This window comes from Pseudophryne corroboree, chromosome 2 (genome assembly GCF_028390025.1).
Source record: "Pseudophryne corroboree isolate aPseCor3 chromosome 2, aPseCor3.hap2, whole genome shotgun sequence".
NCBI classification, from domain to species: Eukaryota; Metazoa; Chordata; class Amphibia; order Anura; family Myobatrachidae; genus Pseudophryne; species Pseudophryne corroboree.
Genome location: NC_086445.1, coordinates 843,383,928 through 843,406,024, shown reverse-complemented (window position 1 = coordinate 843,406,024; position 22,097 = coordinate 843,383,928). Strand labels below are relative to the sequence as shown.

The following is a 22,097-nucleotide window of genomic DNA, read 5'->3' as shown; positions in this document are numbered from 1 at the left end:
TATACTTACTGCCGAGTCAATAATGATGCCATACCAAGAATCAGTGCCCAGGCTGCAGGCCCAGTATTCAGTACCAAAGCACCCTCCTTGTCTCCGTGCTACTGCCTATCTTTTCTGCACTTCTCTGATCAAATCTTACCACATTCCGAGCAGTATATAATGCTGCTACTTTTTATCATGCCCACATGAACCCTTTGCCTTATATATTGTGTGTAAATCTGGCTCTGGTACTAGCCAGTGCCTCTTGAGCGATGTACCTCACAGCATGTCCATGATGTACAGGGTGTTTCACTCACTATAGGCCCCAACGTTTTTCTCATACCTTTTAAATTAATTGACACAATTTAGTGAAATCTGACATGGGCATACCTTGGTCTATGAGGAACACAAGGAAGCCGTAGCAAGTGTTGAAAGTGTTCACCATTAGCATCCAGGCCACTTTTTAGTGTGTCCCTCCATGGTATGGATTTTAACCAACATAGAGGTGGGGCAGCAATACAGTACAAAGTTAAAAAAGTTGAGCCACACCAACTGTTAGTGAGTCAGTTTTGTGTGACAGTTGGTGGCAGTTGGTGAGGCTCCCCCAGGGGAAGATTGGCTATAGGACTTACCGGGAAGATTTCTGGTAGACCGATGTGTATGTGGGACCAGTTTTGTGTGTTGACAGCTCCAGGCAAAGCCACATTATTTAGGTCCCAGAGCCATCCAGTCTATACATACAGTAACCCTGAATGGCACCAAAAACACTAGCCAGGGAAGACATACTGTATGATAAGGGTGATACTGCAAGTGGCTGGAAGTCATATTAGATGTGTTACATTATGAGGTGTATAATGCAGGACTGTGGCTTGCAATAGGTGTGGTGATTCCAGTTACACTTATTACATGACTCTTCACATAATTAGCAATGTACAGTAATATAGCTAGACAAGACAGTATATAGGGCCTTATTCAGATTTGTTAGCAAACCAAAAAAGCACACTAATGGGCAAAACCATATTGCACTGCAGGTGGGGCAGATGTAACATGTGCAGAGAGATTCAGATTTAGGTGTTATAGCCTCCAAAGTTTTTTACTATACTGAATATGCTTTGGATTAATTTTTTTGCTACATTTCATATCTTGTCAAACAAAGCCTTTCAGGTATATGTATACATTACACTTACACACAAACTTGCAGGTTTTGAATGGAGGCGGGACTGGGTGTCATGTCATTAGAGCCCTCCCCCTCATGGCTAAATGCCCAGATTTGCAGATCTTGTTGGGTGTGGGTGAACCTAGTGGAAGTTTAACGTGAATCTAATGGAAGTTTGTCATATTAACTCTGCACCCTCACCCCAAACTACCAAGGTTTTTGAATGTCCCCTTTCCTGTGCTCTCCCAAATTAAAAACAGAAGAGAATCTCTACTTATCTTGAACCAGATGCTTCTCTCAATTTTCCACAGTCTTCATACCCACATAGATGGTCAATAATGGTATGACGTGTACTTTCAGAGATGGTACATGAAAGAGAGAGATCAAGGATACAATCTAGTGTAGTATTTTTAACTTTTGAAAGGAATCACTTCCAGCTTATGGAGTGCAATAATCAAACACATATAATAAAAAATGGTTATGTTTAATAGTTGAAAAGCGATCCAACAGTAAAACTCTTCATCACATGAAGGAATGATAAAAAAATCCACTTTACATCCAGAATATATGAGGGTGGCTTCCTACCAGATTTTGGATTTTTGAAGTGCACCAAATATAGGGCTGTATAGATGTTCAGCGTCCCCGGGGACAATCAGCTCCAAGCAGTGGGCACCTCGTCCTCTCCTCGTCTGGTCAATCAGCCACCAGTTGTTATGATTACCAACGCGTTTCGATCAATCCGTTGATCTTTTTCAAGGCATATCCATATGGTCCCTCATCCCAGCTATTTTTACCCATATGTGTTAATGATCCTAAATGCTGGGAGGAGCCACTCTCATTTCCAATTAAGTCCATATACATACAATATGTTCATCCTATTGTCTATTCTAACATTAGTGCTCTATTCTAAACAGTATGCTATATCCATCATGTCTAAATCGCAGCTTAAAGAGCATTAAATCATTTAAAAATTGTGTAAAACTAAAAATCGCGGCGACCGGAAGTGCCCTGTGCAATCCAATCCGTCCCCTACTCTCCTCCTCTCAAAGGTTCCACATTCAAAGCAAGAAAGTCCGGATGCATCTTCCGGTCACATGACCGTTGTTATGTGGATGACACTTCTATCCCCTTTGGCGGAGTACTTCCGGTCACATGATCTGACCGGAAATCTCTCCGCAGCCATTTTTGTAGTTCTAAAGCCATTCTATAGCGCCCGCCCGTTACTGGCAATGGGGGCATGTAAAAATACACAGAAACAGATGGTATTACATAGGTAATGTAGCTATATCTAGCACATATGGAGTTAATAAATTGTCCTATTTATAAAAATTATCCGATAGTGGGATCCGACCGGGAGTTCATCCGCAACCATTTTTTAAATTGCTAACATAAAATAGATGATGCTCTTTCCAACCATCCGCAAAAGTGGGCGGAAGTACTTCAGCCACCATGATACTTTATGGAACATTAAATCAATTGCCATATATATAATAATAATAATAATCTCCTCATATCACATTCAATTAATAACATAAACAGATATTGATCTTACAACCACATATGTTAAATATTGATACAGTAGTATGCATGCATCAAGGGTTCTTCCACATCATATATGGATGACGTCATATATTCTTCCCCAAATGATGTCATTCAAATCCATATACTCTCTCTCCAGATCGTATAATAAAAAAGGGTCAATACAATGCAGTCAAAATCGATGTTTCTCTGGTGGAAGAAAGGGGGAGAAAAATTTAAACATCCCATTCTTTAATCATATATGTCACATTGGACATCACTTTCTTATCACAGAGAGGCATACTCCTAATTGAGGAACCACTTAACCTCGAAGTCCTTGTTCAGGCCCCCCGGAATCAAGGTTTTCAAAGAATGTATATATTGCATTCGATTTTGACTGCATTGTATTGACCCTTTTTTATTATACGATCTGGAGAGATAGTATATGGATTTGAATGACATCATTTGGGGAAGAATATATGACGTCATCCATATATGATGTGGAAGAACCCTTGATGCATGCATATTACTGTATCAATATTTAACATATGTGGTTGTAAGATCAATATCTGTTTATGTTATTATTTGAATGTGATATGAGATTATTATTATTATATATATGGCAATTGATTTAATGTTCCATAAAGTATCATGATGGCTGAAGTACTTCCGCCCACTTTTGCGGAGGGTAGGAAAGAGCATCATCTATTTTATGTTAGCAATTTAAAAAATGGTTGCGGATGAACTCCCGGTCGGATCCCACTATCGGATAATTTTTATAAATAGGACAATTTATTAACTCCATATGTGCTAGATATAGCTACATTACCTATGTATTACCATCTGTTTCTGTGTATTTTTACATGCCCCCATTGCCAGTAACGGGCGGGCGCTTTAGAATGGCTTTAGAACTACAAAAATGGCTGCGGAGGGATTTCCGGTCAGATCATGTGACCGGAAGTACTCCGCCAAAGGGGATAGAAGTGTCATCCACATAACAATGGTCATGTGACCAGAAGATGCATCCGGTCTTTCTTGCTTTGAATGTGGAACCTTTGAGAGGAGGAGAGTAGGGGACGGATCGGATTGCACAGGGCAATTCCGGTCGCCGCGATTTTTAGTTTTACACAATTTTTAAATGATTTAATGCTCTTTAAGCTGCGATTTAGACATGATGGATATAGCATACTGTTTAGAATAGAGCACTAATGTTAGAATAGACAATAGGATGAACATATTGTATGTATATGGACTTAATTGGAAATGAGGGTGGCTCCTCCCAGCATTTAGGATCATTAACACATATGGGTATAAATAGCTGTGATGAGGGACCATATGGATATGCCTTGAAAAAGATCAACGGATTGATCGAAACGCGTTGGTGATCATAACAACTGGTGGCTGATTGACCAGACGAGGAGAGGACGAGGTGCCCACTGCTTGGAGCTGATTGTCCCCGGGGACGCTGAACATCTATACAGCCCTATATTTGGTGCACTTCAAAAATCCAAAATCTGGTAGGAAGCCACCCTCATATATTCTGGATGTAAAGTGGATTTTTTTATCATTCCTTCATGTGATGAAGAGTTTTACTGTTGGATCGCTTTTCAACTATTAAACATAACCATTTTTTATTATATGTGTTTGATTATTGCACTCCATAAGCTGGAAGTGATTCCTTTCAAAAGTTAAAAAATACTACACTAGATTGTATCCTTGATCTCTCTCTTTCATGTACCATCTCTGAAAGTACACGTCGTACCATTATTGACCATGTATGTGGGTATGAAGACTGTGGAAAATTGAGAGAAGCATCTGGTTCAAGATAAGCAGAGATTCCCTTCTGTTTTTAATTTGGGAGAGCGCAGGAAAGAGGACATTCAAAAACCTTGGTAGTTTGGAGTGTCAATTTTTTGGGGGGTGAGGGTAACATCCCATTTTCTGAGTGTCCATTGACCTGCGGCCTGGTAGCGCAACTTCTTGTGAGTGTGAACTGTCCTATTCTTTCTGCACCCTCACCATTGACCAACAAATTATGGCATTTTGCCACAAAGGGTGGGACCAAGTACAGTGCCCTTATTAAAAACAAACAGTATCTATAACAGTATTATAATAGTTTATCTATAACAGTGTGTTCCCCAAAAAAAGTTTGTGTTACATCTGGGTCCTTCCTTCCATTTTCTTAACAACTTTTTTGCCTGTCTACCCCATTTCCTTACTGGTGACATTCCCATGCTAATTCTGTGTGACTTCAATTTGCCACATGACAACCTTATAGATGCCACTGGTTCTTTTGACTTCACCCAATTGATCTCCACCCACTTCAACAGTCACTAGCTTGACTTAGATTTCTCACATCTCTGTGAGCTCTCTGCCATACTCACTGTTTCTGACCCCTATCTTCTTTCTTTTCCCTCCCTCTGTCACTTCTCCCTTCTTATAAGTTTGCTCTCACCAAGCACAACAGTGATGCCCTCTACCCTTTCCACTTTCATCCTCCCTGAAGACACCATCTTCTCTCCCATCTCCAAAATTTCCCACTCAGTCACACCCTTTTCTCTGCCCTTGACTTCTCTACTCCAGCTGTCACCCTCAGACTCTGTCACTCCACACTATAACACTGGTTTTCAAAACTCACTCATTACATCCAGAAATGTATCCACAAGGCTAAATTTATCTGAGGGAAGTCATGCACTCAAGCTGATTACCTTTTCTTCAAATTCATGCGTTCCAGCTACAGCTCCACCAACCTCTTGCTAAACAGTCATATTTGAAATCTCTTATCTCCAACCCACTATGCCACTTTCAACTTCCTCCTCTGCCACCCAGAACCTCTCCTGCCTGCCTCACACCCTCCCTCCTTGCCCATGATTTAGACACTAACTTCACTACCAAAATCAAAGACATTCATGATGCCGTTTTCTCCTTCCAGCCTCTTATTGCAGCTTTTTCACCCCACTCTGGGTAGGCCACCCTCTACAACTACTCTACCAATGGGGCTGAATTCTGCATACTTTTATCATGCCTTTCTTCAATCTCATGCTGGATGACCAAGCACTTTGTGAAACTAAACATGTGAAAAGTAAACACGTTTTCCCTCCATCAAGAATTAGGCCACCACCCCCTCAGTATCAACCTCCATTCTGTGTTTATGTCTGATGCCTGTAATTCTCAATTGAAATACTGTACTCCATCCCTATATTCAAGCCATCTCTCAAATCATGCCACTTTTTCTTGCACTAATCATCTTCCGTCTTGACAACTTTAGCCTTCTCCTTCCTGCCTCTCCCCTCTTCAATCTGTTCTTCTCATCATTCTTTCTCACTGCTTTACAACTACCTTCACCATATGCAAAATCCTACACCCTCAGAATCAAGATAAAACTTCTCAACCATACTTATAAAGTCCTTAATCATTCATCTCCAACCTCATCTCTGTCCATTAACAGTATTCCTTTTGACCATCTACAAGATTTATCTTGCTGCACTGGACTCCTTTATTCTTTTCCTGAAGATATACCTTTATTCCTTCCCTGAAGATCCACATTTTCACTAAAGCCTACCAGCCCTAACGTTTAATGCCTTCTTCACTCTCACACTCTTTCTCACATTTCATCCCCCACCCCTCTTTTTAGAATGTATAGTAAGCTGTATGACAGGATCGTATTCACTAATGTTCCTTCCATTGCATTATCCTACTACCACCAGGCTCTTTTTCTTTTGTCTCCTTCACCATGTCAGTCACTATGGCACTATCTGTGTGCCCATATGATTGAAGATCTGTGATTCCTTCCCCTTCAACTCACACACTACACCTGCTGACTCTGGCTACAGCAAATTGCCCTTCTCTTTTCTTAGTACTTATAACTCCTCATCTGTGTTTTTTTTTGCAATATTTCTAGAATCATAGCTTCATAGAATTTTGATGGCAGATAAGAACAACTTAGTCCATCTAGTCTGCCCTAAGCACATGTATTTGCACACACTATGTATGTTTATGCTTTGTACTGTTCACTGTTGTGCAATGTATTTTTGATGTGTTTTTTCCTGTTAGTTTTATTTTGGCTCTATACAAATAAAATATAATAATAATAATAATAATAATAATAATAACAATAATAATTATTATTATTATATAATAAAAAATAATAAATTGAATTCTTCAAAAGGTGTGTTACTGATAAAACATTTCTTTAGTGGGCAGATTATCTTCCTGTCAGCTGTTGACTCATTCTATTTCTAACAGCTCATCAATGGCTCTTTCCCAATGTCCAACTGTCTTCTCATCTATATTATCTGCCCTGGGAACATAATAGTGTGAAGCTCGCCACCGAGCTCGAAGCGTGGCAAGTGCAGTGAGCCCACAAGGGGACACACTGCACTCAATGGCCAGTATTTACTAAAAATCCAAGTTTGGCCGATTTGTGTTTTTTTTTCTAAGTCCCAATCCGGGAATTCACTAAGCACCAATCTCGGCAGTGTTTGGACTATTCGTAATGGTTTGAATGACAACGTTCAGAAATACGAATGAATAGACCATTGGTCAAACGCGGCTGTTATTTCATAGAATACGGGCATTCACTATTCATTCGTATTTGGGTGCTAGTTTCTGAGTGCTCAAGTGCGGGTCTGTTTTTTTTCGATTAGTTAAAAAAAGCAGTAATAAAATAGACCTGCTTTTTCCAGTCGAGTTTGGATAACCATGCACGGATCAGTGAGATCTGTGCATGGTTATCTATGGGAAAGGCTCGTTTTATACAGGTGGGGGTGTGTTCTGCGCTCCCTCCAATAGATGTTCTGTGTGTGTGAAGTGGTTCTGTCCGTGCAGCCTAGGTTCCAGGGGTAGGAATTCTTTTCGAGTATTCCTTATTTTGACAGAGAGAAAAAAGGAAAGGGGAACCTCTGGCGCTACTGGATAGGTTTTAGATAGTGAAAAACTCCAGTGGTGTTTTTATGTATAAAAAAGAATGTTTTTATTTTTTGAGAAAATATATAAAAATTATAAAAATGAGTGTGCAAAACAGCAGTATTAGAAAAACAATATTAACAATATTAAAAAGACATTAATATAATCCGTATTATCGAAAATGGTTGTTTAGATCTGATGCTATTTAAAACTGCTTATTGAAGATATTCATGGTAAATATACATAGATAGAGAGTATAATTAGAGAGTGTAATTAATCTCAGTTGCATGTGGGACGGCTTTAAAAACTGTGAACACCATGCAACTGTGATTTCTTTGGCATTGTTTACAAAAAGTTTGCAACAGATAGAGGTTGATACATTTCTGACACAGTGTTCAAAAGTAGATGGATACTGTTGCTGGAATGTTTCTCTGCTAAAGTTCTTTATAATGCATGCACAGTCTCGTTAAAAGAGGAGAGGGGAGAGCTGTCTCTCCGTTCCTAGGATTGCTGTAATACCGTTCCTGTCTCATACAAAGAATGATTCCTTTTTGGTGTTTGTATTTAGCTGATGCAGAGAAACTCACATATCTTCGTCCCCTACGGGACTGGTGTGCTCAGTTCCGAGCGGTGGCGGGTCGTGTGTGTCTTTTTTCTCCGGAGCCGCGATTTGTGCTGCAGGCGCCTGCAGTGCTGATCTTCGTGGAGCTTGAGCGGCCGGTGTCTCCCACGGGGGTCAGGATCTCCGGATCTAAGGCGGGTGTCAAGGGGGCGTGGTCCAATGCGTTTCATTTGGCTGTGGATGCCGTGCTTCGTTAGGGACTGTGTGTTATCGTGTCCTTCGGGTTTCCTTCTTGTAGTGTCCAGTCTCAATTAATTGGCTGGTTCAGCTGTCAGTCAAATAAAGTTCTTCCGTTCTGGGTCCATTGATTCAAAGTTATTTGGGCATTTGTATTATTTTTGACACTGATATTTAAAATATACATGAGAGTTGAAATGAAAATATAAATATGGACAGTTGCAGTCTTTCTAACTAATGACATAATATATAAGATATGTGTTGTAAATAAACAAATAAAAGGTGTCATTATTTTAAACCGCATCTGTAGGTGTTTCTCTCCTTTAGGTGTTCGGTGTTTCTCATGTTATTGACAGAGGTATCTTTTCTGTGTGTTGATAGGGAAAATAAAATAAAAATAATAAAAGTAAAAATAATAAAAATAAAAATAAATATGAAAATAAAATTAAAAATGATAATAATGATAATAATAACATGAAAATAAAAATGAAATGAAAATAAAGATGGTAAAATGATGAAGTTGAAATAAAACATGGGATGAGGGTAAGTGGAAGGTAAATAATGATAATGGTGGTGAGAAAATAGAAATGACACTAAGTAAAGTATGAAGATATTGAAAATGTTTAGAAAAAATGATGAATGATGGTGAAAAATAAAGGGAAAATTGGGTATATGGTTGTTTGATGGTGGCTTGGCATTGTTTCTGTTGTGTTATTTGGAAGATCTGCATTCAGATGCTTATGTTCGTATGGGTTATTTTGTGTTATACATCTATGTGTTATTGTATTATTATGTGTATTGCCTATTGTTGTTTTTCCTTTCCTCGTTTCTTTCTCTTCTCTTTTTTCCTTTGTCTCTTTCTTTCTTCCATTTTTTTAATTTTTAGGTTTTATTTTCCTGGTTTAACCAATTCCCACTCTCTAGGCATCCCTACCAATTCTTCGCGTCATTTCCACTGCCTAGGTGTGCCCCGCTAATGATACTGTACCTAGGTTTCGGAAATGGTCCCCCATTTCTTACTCGCTAGGCCCACTCAATTTAACTTCCAAGTTCGGAACGGAATTGGGTGGTGTGTGGGTGGTATGACAGTATCAGAAGCATGTGGCTATTCCTGGCAGTGAGGACACAATTTCTTGGCTGGGCGCCCACAGAGCCGGTCAGTCTCCCAGGAAACTGTTGAGTTCAAAGTCAATGTTGAGCCCTTTTGGGGCTAGGGTTTGCATATTGTATATCCATTTCGTCTCTTCCTTGGACATGATCTTGATGTAGTCTCCTCCTCTCCAGGGCATTTTTACCTTTTTGATTGCTATAAAATTGAGAAGTTTTCCATCATGTTTATGAACTTTCCTAAAGTGGTCTGGAACGCTGTGGGTTTCTATTTCTTTTTCGATGTTCCTGAGGTGTTCCCCTATTCTTATTTTTAGGCTCCTTGCTGTTCGTCCTATGTATTGTAGATTACACGGGCATGTCAGTAAATAGATGATTCCTTTTGTGTCGCAAGTGATTTTTTCTTTTATTTTGAATGTTTTCTTGTTTGTGTTTGACGTGAAAGTTGTTATAGGTTTTGTGCTTCTTGTATTGCATGTTTTACATGCTTTGCATTTTGTGCAGTAGTAGAACCCTGGTGAGGTATCTTTGAGCCAAGTTGTTTCTGCATTCTTGTTTTCTGATATGTAACTTGATACTAGTTCTTGTTTGATGTTCGGTGCTTTTCTATATATTATTTTTGGTCGGTCTTTTAGGAATTCTTGAATTTCTTCATCTTTCTTAAGGATGGACCAGTTCCTTTTGATTATTTTCTCCAGATGCCTGTACTGGCTATTGTAAGTTGTGATGAATGTTGTTTCTTTGAATTCTTCTGAGTTCTTTTCTTTGTATTTGAGTAAGTCTTCTCTTTTGGTTCCTCTCGCCATTTCTATTGATTTCTGGACAGTCTCTTTATTGTAACTTCTTTCAATGAATTTTTCTTTTAGAGTTCTGGTTTGTTCTTCAAAGGTTTCATTATTTGAACAATTCCTTTTTATCCTCTTGAACTGTCCCCCAGGGATTCTTTTTAGCCAATTGTTGTGGTGATTGCTGGTGGCTGGTATGTAGTTGTTGCAGTCAACCGATTTGATGAAGGTTTTGGTGTGTATCTCTTTATTTTCAATATAGATGGTTAGATCCAAGAAGTTGATAGTTTTGTTGCTGTATGTTCCTGTGAATTCAAGATTCAGGCTATTGGTGTTGATGTAGTTGGTGAATTCCATGAGTTCGTTTGGTGTTCCTTTCCAAATGACTATGATGTCGTCGATGTAGCGTTTCCACAGTGCTATGCGCTCCAGAGAAGGGTTGTTCTTCCAAATGTAGTCTTCTTCCCACTGTGACATAAACAGGTTCGCGTAACTTGGCGCGAATTTCGTGCAGATAGCGGTTCCGCGGACCTGTCTATAGTGGGTGTTATTGTACCAAAATGTGTTATGGCTAAGGATGAATCTGATGCCTTCTATAATAAAGTTGATTTGATCTGCTGGTAAGTCTGCTTGCTCTTCCAAGGTCTGTTCTATGGCTTTACATCCATCTTGGTGATCTATGCATGTGTAAAGTGCTTTCACATCGTATGTTACTAGGGTGAAATTTTCATTCCAATGTATTTCATCCAGTAGCTTCAGTATTTGTGTAGTGTCTCTGAGGTAGCTTTTTTGTGATGTCGCTATGGGCTGTAATATTTTGTCTATATATTCTGACAGATGTGTGGTTAGTGATCCAATTCCTGAGACTATCGGTCTTCCTGGTGGGTTCGTGACGTCTTTGTGGATCTTGGGTAGGAAGTAGAAAACCGGTGTTCTGGGGTTTGTCTGTTGGAGAAATGTTGTTTCTTTCTTGTTTAGAATCCCTTTTGTGGTTCCTGTTTTGATGAGCAGGTTATATTCTTTCTTATATCCTTCGATAGGGTTTCTTGGAAGTTCCTCATATGTCTCTTTATCTGCCAGTAGTCTCATTGCTTCTTGGTGATATTTGTCTTTGTCCAAAATTACTACTCCTCCTCCCTTGTCTGCAGGTTTTATTATTATTTGTTTATTGTCTTTCAATTCTTTAAGTCCTTTCCTCTCTTCCTTAGTTAGGTTCAATGTTTCTTTGTTTCCTTGAATGTTCAGATTCTCAATGTCTCGTTCCACGGATTTCTCAAATGCTTCGAGGAATGGTCCCTTTATGTGTTTTGGATAAAATTTCGATTTTTCTTTTAGGTGTGTATGTTTGTATTTATCCATATGTGGTTGGCTGGTGTCTGATTCTTCTTGAGCTTTCTTATTTCTTTTGAAGAATTTCTTCAGAGTGAGTTTCCTCATGAACCAGTGTAGGTCTATAAATGATTGAAATTTGTTGAATTTGTTAGAAGGTGCAAATTTTAGGCCCTTTCTCAGAACATTCCTTTGTGTGTTCGTCAGTTTGTGTTTGCTCAGGTTGTATATACCTATGGATTCTTCTTCTTCTTCTTGGTGGATTTTTCTGTGTTTGTTTTTCTTTGTTTTTGTCTTCCTTTTTCCGCCTCTAGTTCTTCTTCTGATGACTCTGTGTCTAGGCATTTCCTTTTTGTCAGGTTTGAAAAAAATTATACTCACATAATCCAGTGTACCTTCTGTTCTTTGTATAATCCACGTACTTGGCAAAATAATAAAACGGAAACCCGACCACGCACTGAAAGGGGCCCCATGATTACACATGGGACCCCTTTCCCCGACTGCCAGGACCCCCCCTGACTCCTGTCAAAGAGGGTCCCTTCAGCCAATCAGGAAGCGCCACGTCGTGGCACTCTCCTGATTGGCTGTGTGCTCCTGTAGTGTCTGTCAGGCAGCACACGGCACAGATACAATGTAGCGCCTATGCACTCCATTGTAGCCAATGGTGGGAACTTTGTGGTCAGCGGTTGACCGAAAGTAACCTCACCGCTGACCGCAAAGTTCCCACCATTGGCTACAATGGAGAGCATAGGCGCAACATTGTATCTGTGCCGTGTGCTGCCTGACAGACACTACAGGAGCACACAGCCAATCAGGAGAGTGCCACGACGTGGCGCTCCCTGATTGGCTGAAGAGACCCTCTTTGACAGGAGTCAGGGGGGGTCCTGGCAGTCAGGGAAAGGGGTCCCATGTGTAAACATGGGGCCCCTTTCAGTGCGTGGTCGGGTTTCCGTTTTATTATTTTGCCAAGTACGTGGATTATACAAAGAACAAAAGGTACACTGGATTATGTGAGTATAATTTTTTTCACAGGTACCCCTAGGATTCTACATGGAGAAGAGGACCGAGCCTCGTGGGAACATAGGTAAGTATGTGTGTATGTTGGTGTGCATGTCTGTAATAAAGTTGTACTGTCACGGTGTGTGTGTCCTGTTTTTTGGGGGTATTTTTTTAGTAGTAGTACTACTGGTACCAGCGGGCCCGGTTTTCCACCGCATGCTGGTACTTGTGGTTCTCCAAGTACCAGCTTGCGGGGAGGCTTGCTGGGACTTGGAGTACTGCTACTAAAAACAATATTCACATTTTGTAAACAAGGCTATCAGCCCCCCATCTGCCACCCTTGGATGGAGGGTACAGCCTCGGGCTTCACCCCTGGCCCTTGGGTGGCTGGAGGGGGGACCCCTTGATTGAAGGGGTCCCCACTCCTCCAGGGTACCCCGGCTAGGGGTGACTAGTTGGGGTTTTAATGGCATGGCCGCAGGGACCGATATCAAAGTGTCCCCCGGCTGTGGCATTATCTCCCCAGCTAGTGGAGCCCGGTGCTGGTTTCAAAAATACGGGGGACCCCTACGCTTTTTGTCCCCGTATTTTTGGAACCAGGACCAGGCGCAGAGCCCAGTGCTGGTTGATTAAATATGGGGGAACCCCTGTCATTTTTCCCCCCATATTTTGACAACCAGTACCGGCTCAAAGAGCCCGAGGCTGGTTATGCTTAGGAGGGGGGACCCCACGCAATTTTTTCTAACTTTTTTAAGACTTTAATGAACTTTTTAAGGTACACAATGAAGCCCTGCATGGATCTTACAGATCCGGCCGGGATTCCTTGTGTTTTGTCAGGCAGAGTTTTACTCATCACTCCCGTAAAACACTGCCTGATATTACGAATCACATCGACATCGGAAAAAACGAATGTGCAAAACTCGGCAGCTTAGTGAATGACCGTATCAGGATTCAAAAAGTTGCAGTAAAATGCACCCGATAACATTCGAGATCAAACACCCTTCAAAATGGCAAAAACACGAATATTAGCAAATAAACCCCAATGTCGGGATTTTGATTTTGGGATTCCAGTGATAGTATTTCCAGCCAAAATCGAGGAGAGTGCAGCAAGCCCATGAGGGGACGCACTGCGCCTGATGTCGGGATTTTTAGTGTCGAGATTCTGGTGTGGGTATTTTGACCGCTGGGATCCTGATTGTTGGGAAATCATACTGAATCAAAATGCATACCCTTCCCTTGGACCTAATGTTATGGCTTTTCAGAAAAAAGTGCTGTTTTATGCTATTTCTTTGTACAGACTACTCATATGATAAAACTTAGGTACTTAATTCTGAAACTAAGAGACTTATACACCCCCACATACCTTACTGTACCTTCAGTTATAGTACATACCTTCACCTAACAATTAACACTATGCCAAGCTCCAATGCTATTGTAAAGAGAACTGTTACACATTTAAAATATTGGGGGAGGCTCAAGAGAAGAAAGAATGAGACCATTTGTTATAAAAAAGTGAGTTCTCCAAGCAGCCTTGTAACAAAAATCATAGAAAACAAGTAATGTCCTAAAATAACAATAATACTATACATTTGCACAAAATTCTATTTGTATCCATTAGACAAATACAAAGTAGATTACTCTATATTAGTATCCACACCTATCCTTTTTTGTCCTTTTAGGTACCTTAAGTTAATATTGCCAGTTCATGTACTTTTAATCCAATAAATAAAAAGGAATAAAGTTGCAGTGAACATTACAATCTTCCTATTATTTTTTGCAATAAAATTCAATATTCCAGTCTGACTGGCTGTCAAGTCTCTCAGGCAAAACAGCTTAATTCTTACAAACTCCACTGCACTCCACAAGATTATTCAGTATACAAAACAGCTTAGCTACTATACAAATTGTCTCCAAGAAAAAGCCATTTACTGTGCACGTCCTCCACATATACAGTAAGTACACCAGATCCTTTTTTTTTTTTTTTAAATGTGAGAGCCTTAAAAAGTTCTTTGGCCCTTGGTCTCCTTACTGCAGTTAAACCATTAGTGAACTGGATTTCAATGTCCATAGGTTTTTATCAATGCAATCATTGCAAAGACTGCCAATTTTGTAAGAAAGATAGGATAGGTTTCAGAGAAGCTAAAAACTCCAAGGAGTATAAAATATCAAAGGGTCTACTTACTAAGCCTTGGAGAGAGATGAAGTACTAGCCAACCATCTCCTTACTGCCATTTTTTCAAACAGCCTGTAACATGACAGGAGCTGATTGGCTGGTACTTTATCTCTCTCCAAGGCTTAGTATATCTAAGGACTACATTTGTCCTATATATGATAGAGTGCCAATGCAGTAAAAAATATATTGGCAACCCAAAGAGACAATTGAAATTGTGCATGTTAGAACATATGCACAACATTCTAAATAAAGTAGAAAAACAAAGCAAACAAAGACAATTTTTTCAAATGGTCAGAATTCAAAATTGGATAATTTTTCCTTTAAAGTGAGAGTGCATACTATAAAAGATGAAAGGAAAGGAGATATTAAAAAAAAAACTTTTAAGGAGGGAGTCTTTTTGGATACACAAACAAAATACATTAGCCCCTATAGGTCTCAATGAGAGCTGCGATGTAACCCCATTTTTAATAAATTAGGTTAGGTATAGAGACTTCTTTAAATTTAATCAGAATAGTCTAGACTGTGAAGTCGTGTTAGGCTGTGAAGTTTGTTAGTGTAAAGTGTGATAAAACATTAATATGAATTACGGAGATAGACTGGAGATAAACAGCAGAAAAACAAAAGGACAACCTGCAAACAACCATACTGCTATCAACATACAATAGTGAGTTAAATAAATCACCACCTCTAACACCTGTTGAGTGCACAACCTGTACACCCTTTACTGAACTCTGTATGGAAATCTCAATGATCACAACCATTCCTTTCTATTCTTCAAAATATCACTATCTACTGTGTCTCAAATTCAGTTTGCTGTTATTCCCCACAAAGTCCTGTCTGCACTGTACCAGAGCTATTGCTCCTAGACCCTGTCCTATACCAATGCACTCTGTTAGCTCTCAACCCACCCCCAGTTCCAGACCAAAACCCCTGCACTCACAACCCAGCCAACCTAATCAACATCTTCCCTGTCCCTTCCCGCCCCTTTTCCTGTGCACTCTGGAATGCTGATCAATCTGCAACAAGTTGCTCACTATCCACAACCTCTTCATCTACACTCTCTTAACCTTCTTGTCATTACAAAAACTGACTCCTCCTCCCCTGCTGCCCTCTCCTATGGGGGCTTCTCCTTTACCTATTCTGTCAGACCTGACAACTGCCAAGGTGGCAGAGTGGGCATCCTGCTCTCTCTAAACTGCACCTTTCGCATCATCCCACCTAAACCCTCGCTCATTCTCTCCACCTTTGAGGTCCACTCTATCCGCCTCTACCCCATTCATCCCCATGTGGCAGTCATCTACCAACCTCCCCTTTATCATCCTCAGTAACATCAACATCTCCATTGACAGCACTAAACCAGCACCTCTTCCACCTTTGGCCTATCTCAAAGGACCGCTACCTCAATTCACAGTATTGGCCATGCCCTTGACATTTTCTTCACCCACCGGTGTAATCTATCTGACTTCTTCAACTTTCCCTTCCCCTCTATGACCATCATCTACTCTCTTTTACCCTCTCATTGCCTCCTCTCCTCTCCATGCCAAAAACCCACCGTCACCTAATACAATCTCCAGTCTCTTGACCCCACTGTACTATCCTCCGTCGATACTCTCTCCTCTATCCACCATGGTCTGCCCAAATAAGTGGCCTCCTTCTATAACTCCATTCTCACCTCCGCACTCAATTCTGTTTCCCCCATCTTTTTTGTCCCCCTCTTCCGTTCTAAACATCATACCTGGCACTCCAAACTGACCAGGTTCCTTCAAAAATGCTCTCGTTCTGCCGAGCATTTTTGGAGGAAATCTCGTTCTCTGGAGGACTTTCTTTATTTCAAGTTTTTTTTTCTCTTACTACAGCTGTGCCCTCTCCCAGCTATGCAATCCTTTTTCCAATCACTCATCTCTTCTTAGTCCTCCAGTCCCCCAAATCTCTTGGATACTTTCAACACTCTCCATCGCCACCCTCCCCCCTCCTCCCCTCCCATCCTCCCTTACTGTCACTGACTTTGCCTCCTTCTTCTGCTCCAACATTGAAGCAATCCATCATGAAATCTCCTCCTGTCTCCACTCGGCAGCCCTGTTGCCCCCACCATCCTCTCCCTCTAGCCATTCAACCTTGTCTTCCTTCCACCCCACCACAGACAAGGAATCCACTCCCTCATCTTATCCCTCTTCCTCCTCTACCTGCCCCAAGGACCCTCTCCCTTCCCACCTCCTCTACTCCCTCTCTCCCACTGCCTGCTCCCACCTTGCTCACCTCTTCAACATATCGCTATCTAACCTCACCATTCAATCATGCTCTTGTCTCATCTAATCTTAAAAAAAACAACCTTCACCCTTCCTCAATTGTTAGCTACTGCCCCATATCACTTCTCCCATTCACCTCTAAACTTCTTGAGTGGCTGGTAAACAGCTGGAATACCAGCAACCTCTCTGACAACTGCATCCTTGATCCAATCTGGCTTTTGCCCCCCACTCCAGTGAAGCTGCCCTTGTCAAAGTCACCAATGTCCTGCTTTTGACCAAATCCAGGGGTCACTTCTCCTCATCCTCCTGGACCTCTCTGCTGCCTTTGACACTGTAGATCATCCTCTACTCCTCCACACACTCCATACCATTGGCCTCCTCAGCACTGTCCTTACCTGGTTCACCTCTTACCTTACTAACTGTTCCTTCTCAGTATAAGCATCTGTCTCCACCTCACCCCCTTCCATCTTCCCCGTCTGTGTCCCACATGATTTTATCATTGGCCCCTTCTCTTCTCTCTGTAAACCTCTTTCCTGTCTGCGCTCATAAGCTCCTTTGGCTTTCAGTATCACCTCTTTGCTGATGATACGCAACTATACCTCTTCTCTCCTGACCTCTTTCCCTCTGTCCCCTCTTGGCTATCCAGCTGCCTTTCCACCATCTCCTTCTAGATGTCTGAGCACTCCCTGAAGCTCTTCATGGACAAAACCAAACTGATCATCTTTCCCTTATGCAAAGTCTCCATCCCCCAATATCTCTATCACTGTTAACAAAACCATCATATTCCCTGTTCCCCAACACCGCAGCTTAGGCATCACTCTTGACTCCTCCCTTTCCTTCACCCCCATGTTCAATCTCTACCTCAGTACTGTGAGTTCCAGCTATACAACATCATTCAGATCAGGCCATTCCTCTCTCAAAGTGCAACTAAACCTATTATCCACTCACTGGTCATCTCACAGCTCAACTATTGCAACATTTTCCCCACTGGCCTCCCATGCTCCCATCTCCCTCCACTCCAAACTGTTCTCAACTCCACAGCTAGACTTATCTTCCTCTCCCAGTGCTCCAGATCTGCCACTCCCATTCGACAAAACCTGTATTGGCTCCCATTCCCCTACAGAATCCTCTTCAAACTCCTTACCCTCACATACAAGACCCTCTCTAGCTCCACTGCTCCCTCTATCTCCAACCTCATCTCCCTCTACCTTGGTCACTGCATCCCATGCGCGAATGCAAGATTTTACCATAGCTGACCCCTTCACTGGAATGAGCTGCCACACTCTATTAGACTCTCCCCAACCTTGCAAAATGTCAATCAGGCACTAAAACCCACCTGTTCATCAAAGCGTACCCTTCCACATTACCTAGTCTCAAGACCATTCTCCTAACCCACTGCCTTATGCATTTGCCATCTATGCTGCGCTTACTTCCTGCCATCAGGCCACCTATTGCTTGTTTGCACCTCATGTCACCTGTCTGTCTCCCCTACCCGAAGATTGTGAGCTCTTTGGAACTTGGCTTGGCCCTCTTCCCTCCTGTTCACACAACCCTCTTCTCTGACACTTCAATTACAGCTCTCTCCTATGCAACGAATGTCTGTACATTTCCTCTTGCTCGTTACTGTTTATCTCTTCCAATGGCTTCCCACCTCTAGTAGTATGCCAACTGTTCCTTTGGTTCCTTACATCTCAGCTGAATTTTCTACTGAAACTGGGGTGCTAATTGTTACCGGTGCTCTGTTTTAATTTTTCAGTTACTGTATTGTTAAGTTCTGTGGGACCTGTAATAATAATAATTATAATAATAAATAGCTTCAGCTTTTGTTTTGGTTCTATTTGGTGATAAGTCATTAAGTAGTTCAATGAATAATCCATACATGCCTCAGTTATATCATCGTTTGTGTTCTATGTATCTGTTTTATGTATATGTTATGAAATAATGTATATAGAAAGTGACTTTCTTTTCATATTTATCCTATTTTATATATTTACCACCAGTTATTACCAGTTATTTTATATAGCGCACACATATTCTGCAGCGCTTTACAGAGAATACTTGGCCGTTCACATCAGTCCCTGCCCCAGTGGAGCTTACAATCTATATTCCCTACCACATGTACACGCACATATTCATGCTAGAGTTAATTTTTAGTGAGCCAATTAACCTACCAGTATATTTTTGGATTGTGGGAGGAAACCGGAGTACCCGGAGGAAACCCACGCAAGTACAGGGAGAATATACAAACTCCACACAGTTAGAGCCAAGGTGGGAAAGGAACCCATGACCTCAGTGCTGTGAGGCAGTAATGCTAACCATTACACTATCTGAAATGTTTTATTGTTTACTGTATTGTTTAATTTAATAGTAACAAAACTGGATAGGTTTGACTTGGTATGCTGTATTTTTATGGTAAAAACCACCTCAAAATGGTGCCTGTATGATGAGATTGATCATTAATGCAATAAGAGTACGAATTGCCAACAAAATTGTGCGGTATTCAAAGTATTTTACCTAGATGGAAACCTGTAATATGGCGGCCGCCACTTTATTAGGGTGTATACATACCAGTAAATTTCTATATATAAGAATGACACTTTCTAAGAAAAGATTCAATGTATATGTATTGCTATGAACATTACATGCATTGTTTATTGTTGCAGATGCACTTTTAATGGTTTAATTAAACATAATTGGACAGTGTATTTAAATGTCACCAATGTTCCACCCAGTGATGAAGTACTGAGTGTGATGAAACGCATTTAGGAGGTAAAAGGTTTACTGAATGTTTTTCTTTTCAGAAACATTAAAATCATAGGTTGAATTATATGGAAAGCAAATTACGATGTACTCAAAAGCCAATGTTATTAAAAAACTTTAAATGTAAAAATAGTATAAAGCACTGTCTTTCTTTAGTTGTTATGAGTTATTAAAGTAATAAGTGACATCATTGAGGGATAAGAGGTATATATTTTTAGAAAAATAAGAAAAAGTTTAATTATGGGGATGTCTAAAATATAATAATAATGCAATAATAAGGGCCTGATTATGAATTGGGAGTAAATCAAAAAAGAGCAAGTAACTGCACCTTGCTAAAACCATATTGCACTACAGATGGGGTAGATATAAAACATGCTGAGAGATTTAGATTTGAGAGGGTTGTATCCAAATTCAAATCTAATTTGCAGTATTCAGCAGGATACACACTATCAGATAGTGGTTGCTAAATGCTTCCATCTGACGGAGCAATTATTAGATCAGTGTGCACTTGTACACATGAGCAATGTCTTGCTCAGTGTGAACTTACTTCAGAATTCTCTAATAGGACCAGGAGGTCAAGAACAAGAGAGTGTGTGCAGCACATCAGAGCCCGACCTCCCAATCTGACTGATGCAAAACCATTTGAAGCAGCTTATCGGCTAACATTCTTGAATACAAACTATCCAATTATTGAGCCAATCAGCCAATTATCAACTGAGTGGCCCGATAACTGGATAGTGTGTGCCCGACATAAATGTAAGCTGTCCAGCATTTTTGGGCTACTGTATCTGCAAAAAGCAGCCAGTATTTGCTTTGCATACAAAATGTTCTAAATTTATCTGCACCCCTTGCATTGCAACATGATTCATCCAGGTACAAAGTTAAATGCTCTTTTTTGCTTTACTCATCTTAGAATCAGGCCCTAAAAAGCCATGCAAAGAGTGTCTGCTCAGATGGACCATACAAATATGGAATTAGTAAGTCTTCTTTTATATAAACTATAAATTATGAATTAAAATTGCAGAAAATCCACTTTTGAAGAAAAAAAACTTGGACTACTTGAACTCAACATAGACAAAAATGTGTGCTAACACTTGACTAAGACTCTTTGTAATCAATCATAGTCTAAGAAAACAAAATCATAAAAAATAATTACTGTATGTAGATGATGTTTTCTATGGAAACAATATTGTCAGTGTTATTAGATTGATAGTTTCTTTGCCTTAGTGATAGAAAGTCACTTATCACCTTAGTTTCTTGAGTTTAAATCTAATTATGTTTGTAGTCAACTTTTAAGAGCCACTATGGAAATGTACTTAGCAAAAATGATAAAACCTCTACACACGATGGTGATGTCTCTCCTAGCAATCCTTTTCTCTGCATCTGAGGCTGCCCAGTATACTGTAAATCAGGTCTTAAAAAAAGAAACATGATTGTATTATAATGGAGGGCATGAAAATCAGCAAATAATGTTACATTAGGACATTGTTTAAGGGCAGTAGTTTCCATTGTATAAATAATGTTTCAGACCTGGTAAACCATTATTCTTTTCTGTGCAGAATTGGGGAAGATATGAGTTGCACAATAAAATGACTACTTTTTTCATAAACCCTACTATGTACCTACTACTACTAGGCCCTTAATTAGGGGTTTACAATCAGTGCCACCACCCAGGGCACAATGCTGAGAGGATGGCACCTCTGCTGCCCTGGTGGCACCTGTACTTGGCTTGCTGGGAGAATGGAATAGCACCCTGCAGCCAAAAGAACCATCCAATGAAACCTTACGATGCAGAAAAAGCTCACTTTCCTTCCACAGCCCATCCAGGTGCCCTGCTATGACCCTGATTGCTACCTGTAGCCAAATGCTGCTGGGAATGATTTAACCGTACATCTCCGAGCACAAGAGAACTCATTCCTTTAACTATACTACACCTAGAAAGAAGCCAACAGAGATCCTGGCCTTGTCACTCCCTCACAACATTGGCAATGCCCGTCTGTTTGGGAAACGGAGGCCATCACCGCCCCCTCCCCCCAAATGGCAGCAGACTTTCAATCCCTGACAGTCTGCTGTCAGTCTGTGTCCAATGTTGCAAACCTATACTGTATATGTGCAGTATGGGTCCAGCGCATTGCCAAAGTACCGAACATGGGTACTTTGCGGCATGCACCGCATATCCGTTATGACCTGAATCAGGCCTCTATTCAGTTCTTTAGCAGACAACTGGACAGATAAAGCCTTCCTGAGCTGTGATATGCATTATCATATACAGTAGCTTCAGGTAATGGGAGGAGTCTGGGTAAAGATCTACTTGCAAGATAAAATGTTGACATGGAAAGAA

At 40.7% G+C, this 22,097-nt stretch overlaps 1 protein-coding gene across 2 annotated transcripts in view; it reads right to left on the bottom strand.

The window, feature by feature from the left end:
* PTCHD1 (patched domain containing 1) overlaps nucleotides 1-22,097 on the bottom strand; it is a 355,724-nt gene that overhangs the window by 268,753 nt on the left and 64,874 nt on the right. The gene's annotated exons all lie outside the window — the stretch shown is intronic.